The sequence below is a fragment of the Nicotiana attenuata genome, chromosome 6 (assembly GCF_001879085.1).
Source record: "Nicotiana attenuata strain UT chromosome 6, NIATTr2, whole genome shotgun sequence".
Lineage (NCBI taxonomy): Eukaryota > Viridiplantae > Streptophyta > Magnoliopsida > Solanales > Solanaceae > Nicotiana > Nicotiana attenuata.
Window position 1 is genome coordinate 70935044 of NC_031994.1, and position 9777 is coordinate 70944820.

Sequence of the window (9777 nt, forward strand, 5' to 3'; positions counted from 1 at the left end):
CCACATCTTCAAATCATGTTGAGATAATAGCCATTCATGAAGCTAGTCGGGAATGTGTTTGGTTAAGATCAATGACTCAGCATATTCAGGAAATGTGGGTTTTCTTGTGAAAAAGGATAATCCAACAATACTATATGAAGACAATGCTGCTTGTATTGCTCAACTGAAAGGAGGATACATCAAAGGAGACAGAACAAAGCATATTTCACCAAAGTTCTTTTTCACGCATGATCTTCAACAAAATGGTGAAATTAATGTTCAACAGATTCGTTTATGTGAAAATTTGGCTGATCTATTCACTAAGGCTTTACCAACCTCAACATTTGAGAAGTTGAGACAGAAGATTGGAATGCGACGTCTTCGAGAAATAAAGTGATATTTTCATGAGGGGGAGTAAGATACGCGCTGTACTCTTTATCCCTTAGCCTAGGTTTTGTCCCACTGATTTTACTGGTAAGGTTTTTAACGAGGCAGCAAATAAAGCGTATTAGAGATATGTGTACTCTTTTTCCTTCACTAAGATTTTTTCCCACAGGGTTTTTTCTTAGTAAGGTTTTAACGAGGCATATTATCTATTTTTTTGGACATCCAAGGGGGAGTGTTACAAAATATTTAGTTAATGTGGATGTCCACTACTCCCACTACTTTCACCCATGATGTAAATTACCTCCCACTACTCATCACCATTATGATTGTAACTCTAATACCTCCATAACCCCTCCCCATGATCTTCCTCCATGATCTCAATTGTTAATGCCATGTTAAAGACAATGATTTTGTAACCTTCATATGTAATAGTGTAAATAGAGGCATGAAATGTGAGATGGAATACACTTGAACATTTGATGAAATAAGAAAGTTATCTCTTCTTCTCTTATTCTACTTATCTTCTTGTTTTATATTGTTACTTTGAGCTACATTTTTTAACAATAACTTATTAGTTAGTTATTACGAGGATCAGTTTTTATAAAATGGAAGATTTCAGTAAAAATCAGGATCGCCTATGTGCTATTTCGAAATCGCCCATGTATTATTCATGACCGTCTAAGTAATCTTCGGTTGATCGCTTATTTGTTATTACCAGGATTATTTTTTTATAAAGTACGAGATTTTGTAAAAATCATCGATTGCCTATGTGTTATCTAGAATTCTCCCATGTATTACTTATGATCACCTAAGCGATCTCCACTTAATTATTTATTAGTTATTACCAGGATCATATTTATAAAGTGAAAGATTCTGGTCAAATTCTAGATCACCTTTGTGTTATCCAAAAATTTCCCATGTATTATTTATAATCGCATAAGTAATTTCTGGTTGATCCTAGTGAAATTATAATTCGCCTATATGTTACCCAGAAATTATTCGTATATTGTTTATTATCGCCTAAGTGATCCCTATTTGATCACTTATTTATAGTAAGGATCATGTTTTTACAAAAGTCGAGATTCTGGCGAAATCATAGATCACTTATGTGTTATCGAGAAAATCCCCATGTATTATTTATGATGTTGCTTAAGTGATCTCTAGTCGATCACGTATTAGTTATTTTCATGGTCGGATTTTATAAAGTAGGAGATCCTTGTGAAAACGTAGATCACCTATGTGTTACTTGAAAATCAGCCATGCATTATTTATTATAGCATATATGTTCTCCAATAGATCGCTTATTACTTACTTACTAGGATCATTTTTTAAAAAGTGGAAGAATCATGTAAAATTATAGATTGACTATGTATTATTTAAAAATCGCTCATGTATTATTTATGATCTCCTAAGTAATCTTCCATTAATCATATATTAATCATTACAAGGATAATTTTTTATAAAGTGGGAGATTATAGTGAAATTATATATTGGATATATGTTATCTAAACATTGTCCATGTACTATTTATGATCACCTAAGTGATTTTCGCTTGATTGTTTCTTAGTTATTTTCATGTTCAATTTTTTTTATTAAAGTGGGAGATATGGTGAAATCATAGATCAGAAATGTGTTGCCTAGAAATCGCGAATGCATTATTTATGATCACCTAAGTGATATCTAGTTGATAGCTTATTAGTTATTACCAAGATTATTTTTTAATAAAGTGAAAGATTTTGTTGAAATCATAGATCGCCTATGTGTTATCTAGAAATCACTCATGTATTATTTTTAGTCGCCTATGTGATCTTTATTAGTTATTACCAGAATCATTTTATTATAAAGCGTGAGATATGAGTGAAAATCATAGATTGTCAATGTGTTACCTAAAAATCTCCCATGTATTATTTATGATCACCTTAGTAATCATCGTTTATTAGTTATTAGCATGATTATTTTATTTATAAAGTGGAAGATTCTGATGAAATTCTGGCTCGCCTATGTGTTATTTGGAAATCGCCCATGTATTATTTATGACTGTGTAGGTGATATTTAGTTGATCGCTTATAAATTTTTACCAAGAGTTTTTATAAAGTGGGAGATCCTATTAGAAATCATAGATCGCTATGTTTTTCTCAAAGGTACTTTTGGTGAGAAGTAGTTTGTGTTTTGCTAATTAATTTGAGCAGCAATTAGTGTTTGACCAAGCTTTTAAAAAGTGATTATAAGTGTATTTTTTTCTCAAAAGAGCTTTTCAAAAAAAGTATTTCTCGGGGAAAACTACTTTTTTCTACTTCTCCAAAACTGCTTCCGATTATGCTCAAAAGCACTTTTTTTTTCTTCTAATTAAAAGTTCGGCCAAACACTTAAACTTTAAAAAACTTCTTATTTTTTTGTGAAAAAAATACTTTTGACTTTGAAAAAGCTTCACCAAATATGCTATAAACCATCCAACCCTTAGAGATCAAACAAGTGTATATTCATTAATGGCTTTAAACTGCCAAGAAATTTGATTGAAATAGGCCAAAATTTATCTGGAAATTAACAAACCATTACTCAGAAGAGAAAGCGAGTGATTGCCTAGGGAAGTGGCATGTTCTTGGAGTCTGAAAGGGACAGCGTTAACAGCAATTTTATAATTTAACTATCAAATATAGGGTTGAACTTGAGGCCTTAAACAACATACTACTAATAATTTAGTTAAGGATGATTACATGTATATCTCATTTTTGACTCTTGCTTAGATTCGAAGACTTGAATTTCGTTATATTAACATAAAATTTATACTCTTAAGCTTAGATACCGGTTACTAAGTCTTCTTGTCACCAAAGATTTGGCTAGTCATTAATGAAAAAGATTGAGAACCATAAGATCTTAGGTTTAAATTTTAACGAGAGCACAGATACAATTTGATTTGTTTTCATTTGTAATTTTGGTGAGCAAATTACTAACTGATAGAAGGTTACCAGTACCATGTGACACCATGCTAATAAAATATTCCCTCCGTCTCATAATATGTGTTGTCGTTACTAAAAATAGTTGTCTCAAATTATTTGTCATTTTAGAAGTTCAAGACAAGATTGATTATATTTTTTCTTTCTTACCCTTAATAATTAATTATTTTCTCCGTTTCAGTTTATGTGAACCTATTTCCTTTTCGGTCCGTTCAAAAAAGAATGACCATTTTCTAAATTTGGAAACAATTTAGCTTAAATTTCCATTCTACCCTTAATGAGAAGCTTTTATAACCACAAAAATACTCTAGACTCCTTTTTGACTTGATTAGGACCACAAATTCCAATTAAAGTCTTTATTTTTTTTTTAAACTCCGTGCCCAGTCAAACAGGTTCACATAAAGTGGAATGGAGGAAGTATCTTAAAAGACTACAAACACATTACTTATGGATAATTTTATTCAAATACCAAGAAGTCTACCTTGTAATCTTAAACACTTTAATCATGTTTACACTAATGCAATAAATATTTTAAATACCAAAGTTCTTTATAAAGTATATTTAAACTTTTGAAGTTCTGCTAGAGTACACGTATGAAAGAATATAAATGTAACGACCCGGCCTGTCGTTTCATGAGTTATAGCCCCGTTTCTCCCATTTCTCCTTTTTTATGTGTTCTTCAGCTGTATTTCATCGTATCGTGTTGGTTAGTTCGGGTCCGAAGTAATTTCGGTGTGGAATGAGACACTTAGTCTCCTATTTAGAAGTTTAAGTTGGAAAAGTCAATCGGATGATGAGTTATGAGTAGGCGATCTCGGATGTGAATTCTGACGGTTCGATTAGCTCTGTAAGGTGATTTTGGACGTGGGAGCGCGTCTGGAATGTGATTTTGAGATCCGTGGTAGAATTAGGCTTGAATTGGCGAAATTGAAAATTTGGCAATTCTCGATCAGCAGTGGAAATTTTGATATCGGGATCGGAATGGAATTTCGGAAGTTGGAGTAGGTCTACTGTCGTTTGTGATGTGTGTGCAAAATTTCAGGACATTCGGAGGTGTTTTGGTAGGTTTCGGCATCGTTTATTCGGAAGTTTAGAAGTTCTTAGGCTTGAATCTGAGGGTGATTTGGTGTTTTGATGTTGTTTTGAGTGCTCCGAAGGTTGGACTAAGTTTGAATGTTGATATGTTTGGTAGAGATCCCGAGGGCCTAGGGTTGATTTCGGGTGGTTGACGGATCAAGGATAGAAATTGGAGGAATGCTGAAGATTTGTTCTCAGCTATCATAACCGCACCTGCAGAGTGGGGACCGCAGGTGCGGGCCCGCAGAAGCAGAAGAGCAGCCCCAGAAGCAGCCATAGCTGAGAAGGGCAGGAGCCGCAGGTGCGCGTATGGGACTGCACCTGCGAGACCGCGGAAGCGGGAATTTGACCGCAGAAACGGGTTTTGAGCTTTAAGTGAAAATTGAACTTGCGATGTGTTTTCCGCAAGTGCGGCGTCGCAGATGCGGAAAGTGCTGGGGCAGAATGTATAAAAGGGGGACTTTGCGAAATTTGAGTTATTTTTCACCATTCTTGTTCGGACTTGGAGCTTTTTGGAGGGTTTTGAAGAGGAAATCAAGGGGATACTCATTGAGGTAAGTTATTTGAGCTTAATACTTATGATTATGGTAATTTTCAATTGTTTAAGCATGAAATTGGTAGAAATTAGGGATGAAATTGAGGGGGTTAGGGCTTGAAAATTGAAGAGTTTAATTTGAAGATTTGAGGGACCATTTGATGTCGAATTTTGATGATTTTGGTATGTATAGACTCGTGAGTGAAAGAAGTTTCTAGTTTTGTGATTTTTGTCGAATTTTGATACGTGGGATCGGGGGCCGGGTTTGGGTGAATTCCGGGATTTTGGTCTAAAATGATAATTTTTCGTATGGAATTGGTTCATTGCTTATATTGACTGCATTATATTGCTTTTGGTCAGACTCAGGACGTTCAGAGGCCGATTCCAGAGGCAAAGGCATCGCGGAGTAGGGATTTGACCGGTTTGAGGTAAGTAATGATTGTAAATCTTGTCCTAAGGGTATGAAACCCTGGATTTCACATCGTTTCACTACTTTGAGGTGACGCATATACTAGATGACGGGCGTGTGGGCGTGCACCGTTGGGGATTGTGACTTGGTCCGTCCTGTAGCAACTATTAAGTTGCGTATTTGACTGGAACTATATGATACTTGAGTGTTTTAGAAAGAATTGCTATAAATTGGGCTGAATGCCATATTTCATCCGTTGCAGATCCGTGGAGTTAGCAAGGTAGCTGCATGGCGATCGCAGCCTTGCTCTTCTCCCTCCTATCCTCCTTTAGATACTATCAGTTATTTTCCAAACTGTTTTAGTCTTAGTATTTTCGGACAGTGTTTAGTAGATGATCATGACTTGTGACACCCCGATGTCGGGGTTTTCATTCCGCACTTTGTTATTCAGATATATCATATGAAGTTTTATTAATTAACTAGCTTAAAGAAATCTTTATTTTTTGAAATATCGGGTTGTTTTGATAAATAAGTCGGCTTGCCTAGTTCCACGTTAGGCATCATCAGGACATGGTAGATTTGGGTCATGACAAGTTGGCATCAGAGCCTAGGTTAGATAGGTCTCTCGAGTCATGAACGGGTTTAGTAGAGTCTTGTGGATCGGTACGGAGACGTCTGTACTTATCTTCGAGAGGCTGCCGAACCTTTAGGCAAACTTCATATTCTTGAATTCTTATCGCAAAACCACAATACAAGTTTAATTGTTACTCGAATTTTAGGGTAAACAATTTGGCACCCACCGTGGGGCTAAAGATAATACTGACTCTTTCAGCACTGATCTTGATAACACACGTTATTTTCACACTTGTTCTTGTCAAGAATTTTTGTTCTCAGGTTGAATCATGTCAAACTCACAAAATGCACCCGTACATGGCGATGATGGTATTGGACTTCACAGGGAAAATGATAATGTGGTTGCTCCAAGAGTCAGTGTGCCACCAGTTAACCCCGGGGAAGTGCCGATTGCAGAATCAGTCGATGTTAGTTTGCACATTGCTTTGAATACGGACTTCGGCACGGACCCCGGAGGAAGCGTACGCAGGGAAGTCCGATTTGGGGGTCAAGGAACACAGGATTTAGGAGACAGGGAGTTAGTCTCCAGGTAATATTCGAAATACTACAAGCTCAACAAGTTGCTATCGCTTAGCTTCAAAGTCAACATAAAACTCCGAGTGTGGTCGAACCGCAAATCCCTCGCCGTACTGAGCCGGTGACAGAAAGGTCGAACGGTAATGGATCGGGGACTGATCCTGTAATTATGAAGATGCTCGAGTAGCTCACCAAGAGAATCGAGTCGGGAGAGAAAAAAATCGAAGATAACGATAAGAAAGTGGAAACATATAACTCCCGTGTTGATCAAATACCAGGGGCACCCCCGATCTAAAAAGGTTTGGATGTAAAGAAGTTCGTACAAAAACCATTTCCTCAGAGTGCGGCACCGAAGCCCATTTCTAAGAAATTCCGTATGTCGGATATACCTAAGTACAATGGGACGAGCGATCCTAATGAACATATCACTTCATACATATGCGGGATTAAGTGAAACGACTTAAATGATGATGAGATCGAGTCGGTTTTGTTGAAAATTTTGGGGATACTCTGTCAAAAGGAGCAATGATTTGGTATCATAACTTGCCACCGAATTCCATCGACTCGTTTGCTATGTTAGCAGACGCCTTTGTGAAGGCACACGCCGGGGCCATAAAGGTCGACAAGGAAATTGGACGTTTTTAAGATAAGACAGAGAGGTGATGAAATGCTAAGGGAGTTCGTATCCCGATTTCAAATGGAGCAAATGGAATTGCCACCGGTCACAGATGATTGGGTCGTTCAAGCTTTCACCCATGGATTGAATGAGCGGAGTTTCGATAGCGTCACAGGAGTTGAAGCAAAATTTGATTGAGTATCCAGCTAAAACTTGGGCGGATGTGCATAACCATTATCAATCGAAGATCAGGGTCGAGGACGACCAGCTAGGAGCCCCCTTAGGTTCAGTTCATCCAAATAGATTGGCAATTAAAGCCCCGAGGGATACCGACTGGGAACTAAAGTCGAACAGAGAACGGTATCAGCCATATGTCGCAGATCAGAGAAACAATGGTCCGGGCGCAACCCTCCTTGGAACGATCGAAGAAATGATCGAGGGAAAAATTCTAGGGGACTTATGAGTAAGAATGGTTTTGACAAACATACCGATCCCGCGGAAGTACCTCAGTTATCAGAGTATAATTTCGCTGGTGATGCATCGGAGATTGTATCGGCTATCAGAAGGATCAAAGACACCAGGTGGACCAGACCTATATAAACTGACCCTTATCAAAGAAACCCGAACTTGATGTGTAAATATCATGGCACGCATGGCCATAGGACCGAAGACTGCAGACAGCTGAGGGAGGGGTATTGTTCAACGAAGGCCATCTTCGAGAGTTCCTCAGTGATCGAGCAAAGAATCATTTCAGAGAAAGAGACGCCAACAGAAAGAATGAGCAAGAAGAACCGCAGCATGTAATTCGCATGATCGTTGGCGGGGTCGATGTTCCACAAGGGCTTATATTCAAACGTATCAAGGTGTCAGTCACCAGAGAAAAGCGGACTCAGAGCTATGTGCCTGAAGGCGTCCTATCATTCGATGACAAAGAAGTAGAGAGAATTTCTCAACCACACACGATGCCCTGGTAATTTCTATTTTGCTAAATTAAACGTGTTCTAGTGGATCCAGGTAGTTCAGCAAACATAATCGGATCGAGGGTCGTAGAGCAGCTTGGTCTGCAGGATCAAATTGTGCCTGCATCTCGAGTCCTAAACGGCTTCAACATGGCAAGTGAAACAACAAAGAGGGAGATAATCCTACCAGTAGACGTGGCTGGGACCATCCAAGATACAAAGTTCCATGTCATTGAAGGCGACATGAGATATAATGCACTACTTGGGAGTCCACGGATCCACAACATAAGGGCAGTACTGTCGACTCTTTATCAAATGATGAAATTCCCAATAGTGGATGGTGTGAAAACAGTTTACGGGGAACAACATGCTGCAAAGGAAATGTTTGTAGTCGATGAGGTAACGCCGATATCAGCGCCTTCGACCTCAAAAAAATCGAGCACCAAAGATAAGCAGATGACCAAATAGCAATCACTGTCACCAGCTTCGACCGAATCGGAGAAACAGGTAATCGAAAAAGAAGAAGAGGATTTCCTTACTCCTCGAACTTTCATTTTTCCTGAAGAATAAGATGCAACCAAGTCAATGGTTGAAGAGCTGTAACAGGTGATACTGATCGGGGATCTACCCGAACGAAAGGTATACCTGGGAACAGGGTTAACCCCCGAACTCAGAAAAAACACATTCAATTTCTTATCGATAACATGGATTGTTTTGCTTGGTCCCATTTAGACATGACAGGAATCCCACCAGAGATAACAACACACCGATTAAGCCTCGACCCCAGGTTCAAACCGGTGAAGCAAAAGAGAAGGCCCCAGTCCGAGGTGAAACATGCATTCATAAAGGATGAGGTAACTAAACTTCTTAAAATAGGGTCCATTCGGGAGGTTAAATACCCCGAATGATTAGCCAATGTAGTGGTAGTCCCTAAAAAAGGGAACAAACTTAGAATGTGCGTAGATTACAAAGATTTAAAAGAGAAATGCCCTAAAGACTCTTTTCCACTGCCTTACGTCGATCGCATGATCGATGCCACGGCTGGCCACGAGATCCTTACCTTTCTCGATGCCTATTCCAGGTACAATCAAATTCAGATGAACCCAGAAGACCAGGATAAGACCTCGTTTATCACTAAGTATGGTACATACTTTTACAATTTAATGCCCTTCGGGCTAAAAAATGCAGGAGCTACATATCAACGCCTAGTTAACAAAATGTTCCAGGAACAGATAGGTAAATCAATGGAAGTTTACATTGACGATAAGTTGGCTAAGTCCCTGCGCGCAGAGGACCATTTAACTCATTTGCAGGAAACATTAGAGATCTTGAGGAAGTACAACATGAAGCTTAACCCAGAAAAATGTGCCTTCGGGGTCGACTCGGACAAGTTCCTCGGCTTCATGGTGTCATATCGGGGAATCAATATCAACCCCGACAAGATCAATGTCATCGAGGATATCACCATCGTAGATAGTGTAAAAGTCGTACAAAGGCTAACAGGACGGATAGCTGCCTTGGGCCGATTCATTTCGAGGTCATCAAATTGAAGCCACAGGTTCTTTTCCTCACTCAAAAGAAATATAATTTCACATGGACCCCGGTATGCCAGCAAGCATTGGGGGAATTGAAGAGATACTTATCGAGCCCACCTCTGCGTCAAAATCCGAAGGTGGACGAAAAGCTGTACTTATACTTGGTAGTGACCGAAA